General features: G+C 41.2%; 1 protein-coding gene and 1 pseudogene across 1 annotated transcript in view; one reads left to right on the top strand and one right to left on the bottom strand.

Annotated features, from left to right (window-relative positions):
* The window catches only part of TRPC5 (transient receptor potential cation channel subfamily C member 5), a 129,384-nt gene that overhangs the window by 8,656 nt on the left and 104,633 nt on the right, over positions 1 to 16,095 (top strand). The gene's annotated exons all lie outside the window — the stretch shown is intronic.
* LOC133082643 (ubiquitin-like FUBI-ribosomal protein eS30 fusion protein) lies at positions 5,251 to 14,685 on the bottom strand (annotated as a pseudogene).

The raw sequence follows: 16,095 nt of genomic DNA, 5'->3' as shown, positions 1-16,095 counted from the left end.
CCTGTGTCCCATTTTAATCTCATTGGGTGACAACTCTCTTGGTTTCCAGGATATCAAGCCTACCTGATTCCTCCTCCCTCTCTGACCACTACCTCTTAGTTTCTTTTACAAAATCCTTATCTTTTCTCTTGCTTCAATATCGATGCTGTCCAGAGTTCTGTGACTTTTCCTTTTCTAGCCCACTATCCATCAGAAGATCCATAATTTATTTTCAAAATTTCAGAATACATTTTAAATGTACCTCAAACATTGAAATTCCCTGTGTCAAACACTAACAAACACTAATTTAGCACTTACTATGTGCCAGGCACCACTCTAAGTATATAAACCTACATTAATTTATTCAGTATTCACAACCATCCTGTGATGCAGGATATTACATTGGCCAAACAGTTCGTTCGGGTTTTTCTGTACCATCTTATGGACAAACTTGAACGAAATTTTTGGCCAACCCAATACTATTATCCATTCTTACAAATGGGGACATCAAGGCACAAAGAGGTTAAATGACTTTCCCAAGCTCATACAGCTAGTAAGTGGACAAACTGGGATTCAAACCTAGGCAGTCTGGCAGCAGAGTCTGTGTTGTTAATCCTCATCCCAGCCTCATTTTGCCCTCCAAATCCTCTTCCTCATCCGGTGTATCCTTTCTCAGGTGATGGCACCTTTACCCTTCCATTTATCCTTTCAATTATCTAGATTTGAAACCTTGCAGATGTCTTCATCTTCACTCTCTCCTTCAGCCACCCACACCCAGTTGGATACCAAGTCCCTTTGAATAACTTAATTGAAGTGAGGATGCAAACATACAATGAGTCGAAGTGTAATGCTGTGAGAGATAAGAAAGTGCTGTATATGTGGGAGCATAGGTATCTGATCACGTCACTCACACGACCACAGTTGCTCCTTATTTCCTGTAGAATAGAGTTCAAAATACAGGCACAGCGTTGATAGTTTGAGGAAAGAGGGTTGGTTAATGACCCCTCAAACCATGCTGAATTGTCACTGATAATCGAGCCTGGGCTTGGAAGGATAGTGAAGCCACCAGACAAGACAGGATGAAGGAAGTGTTTTTTTGTATCTGCAGAAAGTCTCTGGAGTCAGAAGGAAAGCCACCTTAGTGAGGGCCATCCCAGATTCAGGGACCTACCGATAAATGCACACTTTGTTACCTCTGGCAGGATTAAGTGACCCCAATCCAGCAGCTAGTCTCTATTCTAAGAAGTATGTCAGCCCTCTGAAGTCCTCGGTAGAGGGAAGGTAATCAGCACATGACTACCAGGGGCTTGAATGAGGGAAATTTTCCTGGTTCACCTTGCTATCAAGTGGATTGCTATTGCTTGTCCATTAGTAAAGGAGGGCTGCGAGCCAGATATTAAAAAGGCATTGAAAGAACCTTCCAAAGAAATCCAAATCAGAGAAGGAAAAGAAGCCGGCCCCATGACAAATCTCTCGTGAGTCTACCACCTTTGCCTCCTCGCCAAGAAAAGGGGGGTGATGACCCATAACAAATACCTCTGAAGCTGGAGAGTGTAATTTCCAAATACCCCTCTGCTCTTCAAGGGCAACCTGGAGTGATTTGATGTTTGTGGCATCATCAACTCCATTATCTGTATCAGAATAGCGGATAGAACTTTGGGGCTAAAAATGACCTCTAGAAATCCTCCAATCCGTACTGTTGTCATCAAATAGGCAGATAGTTGTCTCCCCACCTTCTAGTGGGCCTGCAGAGGGAAGGCTTCTATCCCCACTGAGACACCTGGAGTTTAAGACAGTTTGGGCTTTGTCTACCCAACCAAAATGAATATTTGTCATATTTACTTTCTCCCCTCCCTTATTTCTTAACTCTTAAGCTGAGGTATGAAATTATTCAAGTATCAGGGTCCAAGGTCACCACCACCCTTCTCCACATCCATTTGTTTATTTTGGAGTTTTTTCTAGAAAAGTAATACTATAAGAATTAAAAGAGTATAAAAGCATGTGAAGAAAAACATCCCATTTCCACTCTCACAAGTCATCACTATTAATGACATAGGTATGTTCTCCTAGGTATTTTCTCTGCATATTCAAGCACAAACAAATATACACAAACACACACACAGACATCTCTTCACAAATGTTCTGCAACTTGTTTTATTTTCCTTAGCAATACACTGTGGACATCGTTCCCTGTGAGGATATTTATCTTTATTGTATTCTTTTTAATGACAATACCGTATTATATCATATAAATGTGCCTTATTTATTTAACCCGTCCTCTATTAATGAACATTTAAATTGTTTCAAGGATATTTAGGTTTTGGTTTTTGTTCTTCTAAACAATGCTGTGATGAATATCCTTGTATATATGTCTTTGAACACTTGCGTGATTATTATCTGTAAATTCCTAGTAATAAGATTATGGAATCACAGAGTATGTGCATTATTTAATTTTGATATATATTGCCAAACTGCTCTCCTACCAACAGTATGTGAAAGTGCCTGTTTCTCACATCCTTGCAATCACAGACTGCAAAAAAAATCAATTTTAAAACACCTTTGTCAATCTGACAGGTAAAAAATACTATCTCATTATTGTTTTACATTTGAATTTCTTTTATTATAAGTGGTATTTCACATCTTTTCATATGATAAGTAATTTGTTTTATTTTTCTGTGAATCAACTGTTAATTTTTTAATTAATTTTTATTGGAGTATAGTTGCTTTACAATGTTCTGTTAGTTTCTGGTGTATAGCAAAGTGAATCAGCTATACGTATACATGTATCCCCTCTTTTTTGGATATCCTTCCTATTTAGGTCACCACAGAGCATTGAGTAGAGTTCCCTGTGCTATACAGTAGGTTCTCATTAGTTATCTACTGTATACATAGTGGTGTATATATGTCAATCCCAATCTCCCAATTCATCCCACCACTCACTTCCCCCCTTAGTATCCATACATTTGTTCTCTACGTCTGTGTCTCTACTTCTGCTTTGCAAATAAGTTCATCTGTATCATTTTTCTAGATTCCACATATAAGCAATATTATACGATATTTGTTTTCCTCTTTCTGGCTTACTTCACTATGTATGACAGCCTCTAGGTCCATCCACGTCTCTGCAAATGGCACAATTTTGTTCCTTTTTATGGCTGAGTAATGTTCCATTGTACATATGTACCACATCTTCTTTATCCATTCTGCTGTTGATGGACATTTAGGTTGCTTCCATATCCTGGCTATTGTAAATAGTGCTGCAATGAACATTGGGGTGCATGCATCTTTTTGAATTATGGTTTTCTCAGGGTATATGCCCAGTAGTGGGATTGCTGGATCGTATGGTAGTTCTATTTTTAGTTTGTTAAGGAAACCTCCATATTGTTCTCCATAGTGGCTGTATCAATTTACATTCCCACCAACAGTGCAAGAGGGTTCCCTTTTCTCCACACCCTCTCCAGCATTTATTGTTTGTAGATTTTTTGATGATGGCCATTCTGACTGGTGTGAGGTGATACCTCACTGCAGTTTGGATTTGCATTTCTCTAATGATTAGTGATGTTGAGCATCCTTTCATGTGTTTGTTGGCAATCTGTATATCTTCTTTGGAGAAAGGTCTATTTAAGTCTTCTGCCCATTTTTGGATTGGGTTATTTGTTTTTTTGATATTGAGCTGCATGAGCTGCTTGTAAATTTTGGAGATTAATCCTTTGTCAGTTGCTTCATTTGCAAATATTTTCTCCCATTCTGAGGGCTGTTTTTTCGTCTTGTTTATGTTTTCCTTTGCTGTGCAAAAGCTTTGAAGTTTCATTAGGTCCCATTTGTTTATTTTTGTTTTTATTTCCATTTCTCTAGGAGGTGTGTCGAAAAGGATCTTGCTGTGATTTCTGTCATAGAGTGTTCTGCCTATGTGTTCCTCTAAGAGTTTTATAGTGTCCGGTCTTACATTTAGGTCTTTAATCCGTTTTGAGTTTATTTTTGTGTATGGTGTTAGGGAGTGTTCTAATTTCATTCTTTTACATGTAGCTGTCCAGTTTTCCCAGCACCACTTATTGAAGAGGCTGTCTTTTCTCCACTGTGTCTACTGTTAATTTTTTAACCCATTCTTCTACTAGAATCTTCATCTTTTTCTTACTGTTTGTCTAAGCTCTTTGTATATTAAGGTCATTAGCACTTTGTTCATTCTTTTAAAAGGTTCACCCTGATGTATTAAAAAAAACAATGATTTACCCTGAGTTTTACAGCAAGTCTGGAGCAAAGAGCAAAGTTCACTTGTATTCTAAATCTTTTAACTTTTCTGCATAAAAATACAGGGCTGTTTTAAGTGATGCTTTAAATGTCTTAGTGTCTCTCTCTGATGTAAGAGAGCTTGGGTGAAAGAGTATTCATGCTTCGTCATTCTTTTATCTTTAAGTTTCCAGTTTAGTGCTTAAGTATCTGCGTTCGAAGGAAAGAAAGTCTATATGGCTGTTTTAGCTAGAGTTTGCCAATGTGTAGACACATTTGTGTCTAAAAACCAAACCTATTTAGTTTGTAACCAACAGCCCCTGGCTGTTATTATGTGGTCATAATTCACAGCTTTTGCTAGCCAAATAGCCTTCCCTTGGACTACTGAGGGGGTACACAGTGGTGAGCCCTGACTTGGCCTTGCTGTCATTAGTTTTCTACCTTCCCTATTGGGAACCTGATTTCTTTCTTCCAGTGTTAAAGTCTCCATCATTTTAATAAGAGACTGCTGATTTCTAAATTAGCTGGTTCCCACTTGTAAACCAGGAAGCCCAACAAGGTGGGCTTGCATATTCTGCCGTCATTGCTAAGCTTTTCTGGGTAATAGCTTGTCCGATTAGAATGGAAAGTGTTCTCTGGATCCTGGAGCTTACTTGGGAGAAAATGCCATGGGTCTTATTTGGGGGGAGCTACTCGAATGAGCTAAGCTATCTTTAACTGGAGATCGTTCTTTGGTCATTCCCACTACTTTTTCATTTAAACTACCTAGGAGGAAGCCTGAATTAATAGATTCAACTAAACAGTTCAGGTGGTAGTATCATTTCCATGCCCCTTGGTCTTCAGGATTGGAGAACTCAATCTAGCAACCAGACCGAAGACTATGGTCTAACGAGAACACTGAGCTAGCACTCTCAATCCTGAGCTGCTTCTTTAGAACCAGATTGAAATATTTCCTGAAAGACCCTTGAGCATCCGTAAGTTGGTCAGAGGAGCAAGGACCCACCTTGCACCTAGAGGGAATGAACTGTAAGATAGGAAAGTATTTTTTTAACCACACCAAGTGGCTTTGTTAGAAAAAAACGGTATCACAAAGGATTTAAGAGTTAGCATTGGCACACCCTTCTTCTTGCCAAAAGTGGGTGCAACATTGATGAAGCGACAGTTGTACTACATCTGCCACTTGACCCAGCCCATCAGCGTCTCCTCCTCCTCTCACCACCCCTCCTTTTCATACTTTTTGGCCACTTTGAGAGTCTTGCTTCTCACTTTCCCAGCACAGGCCAGGGTACAATGGACTTTACCTCCAAGCATGTGGCTAGCTACTTCCAGGGGTGGTCAAGGTCTCCACCCCACGCTGGCCAAGGGTAGCTTCCATAGGCATGCCTGCCAGGAGCACCATTTGATTTTCCAGGGTGATGCCCTTCAGTGAGCCTCCAAGAGCCTTGATCTGAGTAACTGTCTCCTGGCTAGTCAGCTATAGGGTGTGTAGCTCCTGGACACGAACAAAGAACTGTATGTTGGCTACTGAATCCACTGCAGCCACCACTGCTGCTGCCACAAAGACGGAGTCAAGAAATAGGAAGGAGTAAATCCTCTTAGCCTGCTGTGTGCCACATCACTACCTAGGAAAGCATTCTCAATAAAGAATTCCATACTAGAGAGAGCAGCCCAAAGGTGCTGAGGAGTGTTTGATGGGGAAGAAGGAAATGTGGCCACCCAATTTCAAAACCATGATTTCAGCAGTGGAGAGAAATGAAAACTGTTTTGAAATTGTTTTAAAACTACTTTATAAACCCACATTAAATAGGTACTGTGCCTGACACATAATTGGTTTAGTAGAGAGGCAAGAATACAGAGCCCCAGTATATATAGAAACCACAGGGGAGTTCACTAATAACTCCACAGGGAGTGATGCCATTGATGCATTTCTAGAATAAAACCTCTGGAGTTCTGGTGGATATCTGTTTGGCTGTGGTCCACTTAATCATAGAATCATCAGGATTAATTGAAACAGTGGCAATCTAGTCATTCTTCTGTCACTGAAACCAATCCAAGGTATAGTAATCTCTAGCCTCTGAAAGAGTTCAACACCCCCATGTTAATTTGATGGAACAGAAACTTGGCAAGGTATGAAAGAAGTCCCAACACAATTCTGTGCAAGTGTCAGTTGCCCCAAATTCTCAAATGTGTGTCTGGGGCCTCCAGAGAGTCTCGAGTTTATGAACGAACAGTATCATGAGACCACAGATGAAGGAGAGTTTGCTGGAAGCTAAGTCTCCTCCTTGCATACCTGATCAACTTTGCTGCTCTTTTCTGACAAGAGACAAACAATCCCCTGTGTCTATGGAGCCCTCTAAGAGCTGGGTGCTGTTTCCTCCCCAACTAGAAATCGGGGGTAGAATAACCAAGCATCTGGGAGCCTCGATCACTACCACTCTTGCAACTTTTCATCACTCTTTGAGATTCTTAACCCCTATTGACTGAATATGAAGGAGAAAATTAAGCAGTAGTGAATTTAGTTTGGAACTCTGTCCCTTCCAAGGCCTCCTTTCCATTAGCCCTGGCCTGCATTCCTGAAAAGGTGCTACAGAGGAAAAGACTTCCTTGCAGCACTAAGGTATCTGGTTACATGTGTCTTTCAAAGAGAGGGAAATGTTTTGCAAGTGGTTGAAAGGTCATTTTTACGTTGAAAATACCTTTGCCTTTCCAAGTTTCAGATTTGGGGCATGTTTGACTTCAGGGAAATAAGGACAAGACAGCTGATGTTTTCCTAATTCAGCAGTGAGCAGCACATAGCTTACTGTTCTCAAGGGAAGCTAGCAGCCCACACTCTTAGCATGCAAGCGTACTGGGAGAAAAAGAGGCAAGAGGCAGTAGCGGTAGGATTAGAAACCCAGAGTAGCTCTCCCTTCTCCCGTCTCCAGCCAGAGGCAACCAAGCTCCTGCTCCTTTCCTTTAACACTTGATCTGTTCTGACAAGAACAAAAGGCAATCCGCTTGAGAAGGCACGATTGACAACACAGCTGCCAGTACAAAGCAATACAATTAAAAGTAAAGTGTGAAAGAGGGAGAAATTATCGGGGGGGGGGGATTTTTCTTAAGTTTTTCCTCTCGGAATGTAATAGAGGGAAAATATATGAGTAAATGCACTACAGTACATGGATATTAGTAAACTTTGTCAAAGACTGTGTTTGGAAAAAACCTTGCTTGCAGTTGATGATGTCCACATGATACAGTTTCAATCACAAAATGATTTAAGCTACTTTTCCTGTCAATCAAAAGTTACATATTCTTTTTTAAATATGCCCCCATTTATTACTATGAGCCAGGAATTTAATCCTGGCCGTCGAATACCAAAAAGTCAACTTCTCATTATGATGTGTGCTGTCATGGTGCCTGCTTTTCTGCTAAAGAAGAAAGAGTCCTACTGAGACGTCTGTGCTAGCTCAGCTTAAGCTTCTTGGCATTGTCCAAGCTCAAACTTCTCTTCTCAAAGGCTTCCCAGCTCTAGCCAAGCCCTGCTGCAGAGCAAGGGGCTCCTTGTTGCATGGGTGTTTCTGAGAGAAGCCACTCAGAAATTGCGGGTAGAGAGTTCAAGAAGAAAGAACCTAAATACAAAATTCCCCCAAGGTGCCTCCAGCAGTACCAACCAATAAAACAAGTTTCCTGCCATGAGTGTCCATTGTCGGTTTGTCTCATGTTTTTCCAAAACATCCATAACTCATGGAGTTTCCATTCTGACGATAACCAAGGCAGCTAACTATGCTACTTCCATGAGATGCATGTGCCTTGACCCCTTTTCAGTGGTGCTGAAGATAATAGAATCATAGCACCATGCTATGGAAAGGTCATCTCCATAATGACCTGCCCAGTTTCCTGCCACTGTAGCCCTTCAGTACCACCACCCCCAGATGAAGACCCTTCATTCCCATGGGTGACTCTTCTAGTACAGGCTCTGGGACTAATCCTGTTCCTAGTCACAGAGACTCTCAGAACTGGAGGCCAGCAGCTCAGCACTTCAATATCCAGTCAGCCAAGCTGCTGGTCCCCTCTGAATCTTGTATTTTTGGTAGCTATGCCTGAGCCCTTGCCTTGCTGCCATGTAACCAAGCCTCTGCTTTACATTCTACTTTAATGGTTCTAAAGTGTGGGCAATTTTGCAACCCAGGAGGACCGTTTGGCAATGTCTAGAGATGTTTTTGGCAACCAGCAAGGCCACATATGCAAAATTCAACCCTGCAGATAGATGCTTTACCTCTATTTGGAGACTTGGAAAATGGAAGATAGTTGATGACCTTATAATGTTTCCTTTGCTGAAAAGATCAAGGATAATCATGTAAGGAAAAATTAACTTCCTCCCTCCTCAGGGACTATGCCCACATTTTAAATAGCCGTTGACAATCCCACTACTGGTCATATACACAGAGAAGACCATAACTCAAAAAGACACATGCACCCCATTGTTCATTGCAACACTATTTACAATAGCCAGGTCATGGAAGCAACCTAAATGCCCATCGACAGATGAATGGATAAAGAAGATGTGGTACATGTATACAATGGAATATTACTCAGCCATAAAAAGGAATGAAATTGGGTCATTTGTAGAGATGTGGATGGACCTAGAGACTGTTATACAGAGTGAAGTAAGTCAGAAAGAAAAAAACAAATATCGTATATTAACACATATATGTGGAACCTAGAAAAATGGTACAGATGAACCGGTTTGCAAGGCAGAAATAGAGACACAGATGTAGAGAACAAACATATGGACACCAAGGGGGGAAAGGGGGGGGATGAATTGGGAGATTGGGATTGACATATATACACTAACTAATATGTATAAAATAGATAACTAATGAGAAAAAAAGTCTAACAATTTTTAATTGTGTTTAAAGAATAAAATAAATAAATAAATAAATAAATAGCTGTTGAGAGGTAGTATTCTACTTCTGGAGGTTGGTGCCAGTTGCCTGGCTTGCCTCGGGTGTGGATAACTGAGAGAAGCAGGAAGGTGGGGCTCAATAATTGCTTCATGAATGTGACACGGTGTCCTCTCTCAAGCTCGTCCTCCAATCATATAATGCTTCAGTCCGATGCCTGCATATAAACTGAGCAACTTTAAAACAAAACATCATTTGGCATGTGTATGGAGCATGAGATGAAAATCATGATTGGCAAAGGGAATACTCTTGACATTATTTAACATGAATTCTGCTTCTAGATTTCTGGTCTGGTTTTCTTTATACCTTTCTAAAAGGTCTCTTACCTACCACTAGCTGACTTCAGGTCATTTTCTTTATTCAAGTTTATCCCACACAGCTTTTGAGAATAGTGGTGAAAATTACCCTTTTATAATCCTTTACACTCTGAGAACCAATTGAGCTTAATTTGTATCACTCAAGCTCTTCTAGGCCTAAACCGGGTCTCCTGGTGATACCTACCAATTTTCAATTTATGGCAATGAACATACTTTTCAATTCTATGGCTATGAACTACTTAAAACAAAAGAGAGGTTCCTGACTCCTCTTTTTGCATGAAAGACCCTCTTTTTGTTCATTCTGATTTTGTGTTGCTGGCAAATGTGCTCCTATCAAGATCGTTACCCACTGGAAAAAGTATACAATAATAGACTTTTATTTGTATTAAATCCTGCGATATATCTGATGTCAATCTGGTTACCCTAGACCTCACATGGTCCTGTGCCCTGGTTGGATCACCAAGGTTTCTGCACCTGGGTTCTCAGTGCTTTCCAGAAATCTTTATCAAACTCCCACTGGTCAGGTGATAAGCAATGACATGGAAAACTCTAAATCAGCTTGGCAGCATCCTCTTTCCAGTAAAGCAATCTACAAGAGAAATTTAATTTAAAAATTACATGATGACCTATAAAAAAATGAATCAAGAACAATGGCTTTCCTAAACAGCTATATGTTTCAAGCTCCACCAGAGGGCTACCTGCAAAGCTAACTACACTCACATTGGCACAGTGGGGCTCCATTCCTCTGTGCAGCCCTAGAGACACAACGGCCAGACCTTTACTTTTGACATTTTTCCCATCTCCGTAATAACCTATATCCTCTGATTTATTGTTTTTCAACTCATTGCATCATTTTCACAATTTCCTGGGAAATGGCATATCTTAACAGTACAAAGGAATCCTTCAGAGAGGGTTGGCTCCCTAAAAGCTACCCGTAACGTATCTCCTTCCTACCTTGGTTTCTTTTACCTCTTCCGTTATTTCTAATAACCATCCAAACACTCACCTTACTTTTGGAGTTGATGGCCTCACCATTCATTATAACCAGTATTTTGCAAAAGAAAATGTATGGAATGGTTCATTTAATTCTTTGTGACAATCTAGATTTGAGAAAGATGGCTTTCCAGGTTTCCTACAACTAGAACTCTGAAATTATAAACTCTCACAACCTATGGAGTTAGCTATGTATTATTTTTTCATAGATTTAGCTGCTGTCTTTTGAAAAATTAAGAGCCCCCATCTGATGAGAAATCAAGAATGGTTTTGTGGGCTCCCAAACCTTGAGCAATACTATATAATGTTTATCTGGGTTTAAGGTAGAACATTACCTGATGAGGTTAATTAATATCCAATATAACCTGTGATTTAATATGTCTGAATATTCAATGTTGGGATTGTAGATTTGTTTGTTGATGTAATAAATCAAATGGTTGGTCTTTTGTTGGTTGGGGGTGAAGTAGTATAGTGGTTAACAGGACAGGCTTTGGAGCCAAACTGCCTGGGTTCAAGTTCTGGTCACCCTACTTCCTAGCCATGTGACCTTGGACAAGGCACTAAGCTTCTCTATGGCTGAGTTTCCTCAGGTGTAAAGTGAGGATAATTATTATGCCTATAGCACAGAGCCACAGTGAGGACTAAATGAGATACTCCAGCATGGTGCCTAGCATATGGAAAGTGCTCAATAACCAGTAGCCATTTGTATTATATTCACCACTGCCAATCAGGCTAATGCTGGCCATTGTTACATACATTATTTATTTTTACATGTAAATATTGACTTTTTTAAAACATCAGGTGCATTCTGTGACATTGCCCGCAAATAAGTTTTGTCCATTTTAGTCTTCCAATCTAAATTATATACACTTTGACCTTGAAATCAGCTGAGATGATCCAGGGAATTCTGATTATAACGGTTCTCTTTTTACCATAGTCTGGGAAACAAATTATTTCCCATCTGACACCAATGGCTGCTCCAAAGTATCTCATGCGTCACCACTACTAGCTAACTGACCTTGTAGGTACAGCAGAGTGGGCAGCTGGTCATGTGACGTGATTAGATGCTAGTGTTCTTCATTTCTGAGTAATACAGAGAAATGAAATTCATTTCCAACAGTCCCTTGGACTGCTGAAAAAGATTGAACATTGATTTTTATCTGGCATGTTAGGGTGGGGAAGAGGAGACCCAGTAGGTGGAAAAGAGGTATTGCAATTTCACTAAATCTTGGCACAAGATGGGAGATTCATTTCCAACATGATGCTATCAGGCTAGCTGTGTGAGGAAGTACCACTCGGAGAGGTTCAGCCTATGACCAGACGGCATTGTGGGTATGAATGAGGTGGCTCCTGATAAGGGTCTGCTCATTAATTACAAATGGGGGGCTTAATTTCAGAAGCCTGTGATAAACTCCAGCAAGTGCGCCTGTCTAAAGCTGGTAACAATAGGGTTCAGGAGAATTCCAATTAGCAGATTGTGTGCAGTGATGAGGTTAATGGAAATGAATGTATCATTCGGACCCCTTGAGAACAGTAACCTTGCAAAAGCCCTAGCCAGTCCTGGGAGTGGAAGTAGAGCATCATCTGTTCCTCTGTTGTGTCCTCTGGCAGTGGAATTTAGCTGAAAATATGAAGAAGCGGGCTTTCGCTCAGTGTTCACTGTACTGCAGGTGTTTTATGCGATGAGCTCTGAGCCGAGTGACTCTGTCTCATGTTCATTAATCCAGAAGGATCCTAGCATATAATGCCAGCTTTTCAACAGGGAGACCTAGGGCAGATCCAGGAGCAAACTCATTAGGGCCTGAATGCAAAGCCCCAGGAAGAGGCAGGCAATGTAACTTCTTTAGTGGCCATGCCCTAAGCCCACATCATTGCAAATTTAAAAATTCAATCAAGTCGGTTCATGTACCAGGTTTGTTTAGAAGTACAGTTGTAGATAATATGAACCAAATCTAATTTCTTGTTGTGTTGATTTCCTTCCCTTTTCTCCCCCTACCCCCACCCTTTTTTACCTTTTAAAAAAACATGATTTTTAATGGGAAGCTCAAGATCGTTCAGTATAATTTTGGAGTTCAAAGCGAAGGCAAAACTTGATAAGAAAAGAATAAAATTCAGTTTTCCACCTGTGCTCGATCTGAACACAAAATGGCTGTTGAAGGATAATTTAAAAATAAAAAAAGTTAAATCCTGATCCTCATGCAAATTTAAAGTTAACACAAGTGGACACATGTCTAAGATTTTATTTCACTCATTAATTAGTGAGGAAACCAGGAGGCCAGAAGTCTGCAAACTATGACCTGCAAACCAAATCCAGCCTGTCACCTGTTTTTGTGAATAAATTTTATGGAGTACAGCCACACCCATTCCTTTTCATATTGCCTTTGACTGCTTTCTTGCTACAGTGGCAGCGTTGTAAGGTCCACAAAGCCTAACATATTTACCATCCAGCCTTTTACTGAAAAAGTTTGCTAACCCCTGATATAGGCCATCAGGAATGCTGAAAGAAATTTACAAATAGATGCAAAGAAATTTGCATATAGATGCACAAGTCAATCGCATTTTGCCAGGCAAGAAATATTTTCATTACAATTTGCAGAGTTGTAAAACAACTCAAAGATAATCAAAGGCATGGATAATTCAGAAAATATAATAGACCTGGGCTGTTAAGCCAGTTGTGTGAACAGAAACTCAAGACTAGGGATCCAGGGAGAAATCTTGTTTTATGAACTAGGGCACAGGTAGGGAAGAAGCTGGAATTCAGAAACTATTCAAAAGGGGAAAGTACCCTAATGCAGAGCCTTAAAGATTGGAATTTGGAATGGAGGAGGCTGAGGCTGGTCATTTGGGTACTTCCTACCTCAAGCCTTGGTTGCTCTGGAAACTGGGGCAGGGCTGAGTCCTTGGGGTAGACCGTGCGGGAGCCAAGGTGGGCAGAGGCTGACCCCGTACACTCTCTTGGTCTCAACCTACTGTTATAGGCTGAAGACTGTCACATCTATTGATACATTTTCAGCCCTGACCTTTTTCCTTCAACATTCATGCTAGAGTTATACAATTTCCTGCTACTCTCCCAATAGGTACTTCAAACTCAACATGTCTAAAATTGAACTTCCTTTAAACCCTAAACCTGCTCTTCCTCCTGTATTCACTATCTCCAACGGTGACACCACCATTCAATCAGGCATGCAATGCAGAAACCTGACATCCTTGATTTCTTCTCCCTGCAGTACCACCTGACACATCCAATGAATGTCTTAAATCTGTTCCTTTCTATCTCTAGAATCATTGTCTAGTTTAAGATCTTGCCATCTTTTCACCTGGACTATTGATATCTTTTAAGTAGTTTTATCTTTCTGAAACTCATCCAGTGGTGTGCTGGAGCTGGCTTACACCAGCTGGTGAGAACTGGCTGTGTGCATCTCTTCCCAACTCTGTGTTCCAGGATGTCATATTGGTAGCTTGAAATTGGCCACAGTGGGAGTATTTACACCACAGAAATTGGCAAACACTACAAATCAAGGTTTTTGTTTTTGTTTTGTTTTGTTATGGAAAGCTGCTTGTTAAACATTTGTCAGCACATATACCACTGCCAATTCCCCACACTTCGGCCAAACTGATCTTTGTAAAACACTTGTTCAACCACACTACTCTCCTGATTAAAATTCTTCAGTGGCTCCCTATGGCCAACAGATCACATTAAGTTCCTTCTCACGGCATATGAGGCCTTTTATTATCTGGCCCCTGCCTAAATGTCCAGCTTCCTCTCCCATTCCTCCTAGCAACTTCTGCGCTAGTTCAAAAGTCACACAGTGGCTCACTCAAGCCTCAATTGCCTCATATATGTACTTTGTTTGGCATGCACACTATCTTTAACTTTTTTGAGCCAACATTGAAGACTTTAGGAAATTCTACCTTCAAATCCATATTTCTGACTTTTCTTGAAAAATTACAACACTGGGTCCTCATTCATGCATATAACAGCAATTTGATCGCAGCAAGGAGCTGAGCAGCAGATGCCCCCTTTGAGAGGGTATGTGCTCCGCAGCTCACCAACTCCTACCATTTACTCATCCAAATTATGCATATGTACCCACATTTAGCTTTTACTTCTGTTACCTGTTATCTGTTTGGCCCCTGTTGTAGACCATGTTACAAAGTCCTGACTATTATCAGAAAGCTCTGACACTAATTATAGACTCTTTACCGTGGCTCTCCTGATGATAGCCCATGGTCCCGGCACAGTCTAGGAAGGCAGGAACAGCAGGATGAGGGGAAGAAGCAGAGGCGGGAAGAGGAGTAGAAATATGTAGTCTTTGGGTCAGAGTCTCCATCTTGGAGCAATAGCATTGTGGACATGACAAGCAGGGACTGTCCTGGGTTTTTGTGACCTCAAGGTATTCCCTATAGAGACCATTTGCTAACCTTCCTGAGAGTCTTCGAATGTCTACCTTCTCAGCTAGACATGGAAAGGAAAGACCCAAGGACACTAGCTCACACGGACTCCAGTTGTGTGGATCCAGGCTTCTAAACAAGAGCCAGCGTCTTAATTTGAGAATAAAAGCCAATTCCTTTTAGCTGAGTGCCTGCTGTGTGTCTAGCACTGTGCTAGATGCTATGGGGAAAACAAGAGCGGACTAAGACAACTCTGCCTTCAGAGAGCTCACAGCCTGATTGAAGAAGCAAGAAATACATATACGAAATAATTAGAAACTAATATAAGCCTGCATCGGAAGAGTGACATCTTGGATATAACCTAGTGTCCACAACATCTGGGTGGTCAGTAAGGGGTGGGATCAAGTTAAGGGGAGATCTACGGAAGAAGTCAGGGCTTACAGTGGCCCTTCAGTGGCAGAGAAGTGGGGATCCACACAGGATATGCCACAAGGATATACATACAGAGAGCAGTGAATGAGGTGGGTGTGGCAATCTGTGAATGATAAGGCTGACTGGAGGAGAAAAGGCGGTGTTGGTAGGAGGACACGGTTGGTCACTGCCGACCAGTTTCTTTGGAAAAGATTTACTCTCTGGTGTCATGTATCCAGAAAGACAAATGGAGAATCAGAGGCTCCTTGTTGAGCACCAAGTCAAAGACAACAGAATCAGATGACTCTGGAAAGCATGTCATACTCTAGGCATAGACAGCAACCTTTCAGCTCCATGACACAAACGGGGCTGAGCATTATTCACCAGTACCATTGTGTGTCTTGGACAGGTCTGTCAGCATTGACATAGAGGGGAAGAAAGAAAGAGTAGGAAAAGAAAGATCAAGGAAGTGGGTAGAGAGAGCGGACAGGAAGAGCATCATGGTAGGCAGCAGACATGCACCTCCAGTGTAACCCAGGGAATCCTGTGCCATAAGCCATCTTCCCTCCACCCCCCACCTCCGCCTCTAGATCATGACAGAGATTAAGAAATGCCCCTGCCCACCGAGGAGGGGCAGATTCTGGATCTGAGCTCCTTTCTTCCCAGGCAGACTATGGTACATTGCTCACTTGCCATCTCTCCCACCTCTAGGCTTTATGCCGGTTGTTGTGTTTATGTTCATTACCAGGCCCACTCAGACCTACTTCTTCCTTAGCCTGCAGGTTTATGTTAATTTCTGAGATGATTCTTTCCTGTGTCCGATTTACTTTATGAGC

The sequence above is a fragment of the Eubalaena glacialis genome, chromosome X, assembly GCF_028564815.1.
Source record: "Eubalaena glacialis isolate mEubGla1 chromosome X, mEubGla1.1.hap2.+ XY, whole genome shotgun sequence".
In the NCBI taxonomy this organism is placed as follows: domain Eukaryota; kingdom Metazoa; phylum Chordata; class Mammalia; order Artiodactyla; family Balaenidae; genus Eubalaena; species Eubalaena glacialis.
Note: the sequence above shows the minus strand (reverse complement) of the source record. Positions and strands in the feature narration are given on the sequence as shown.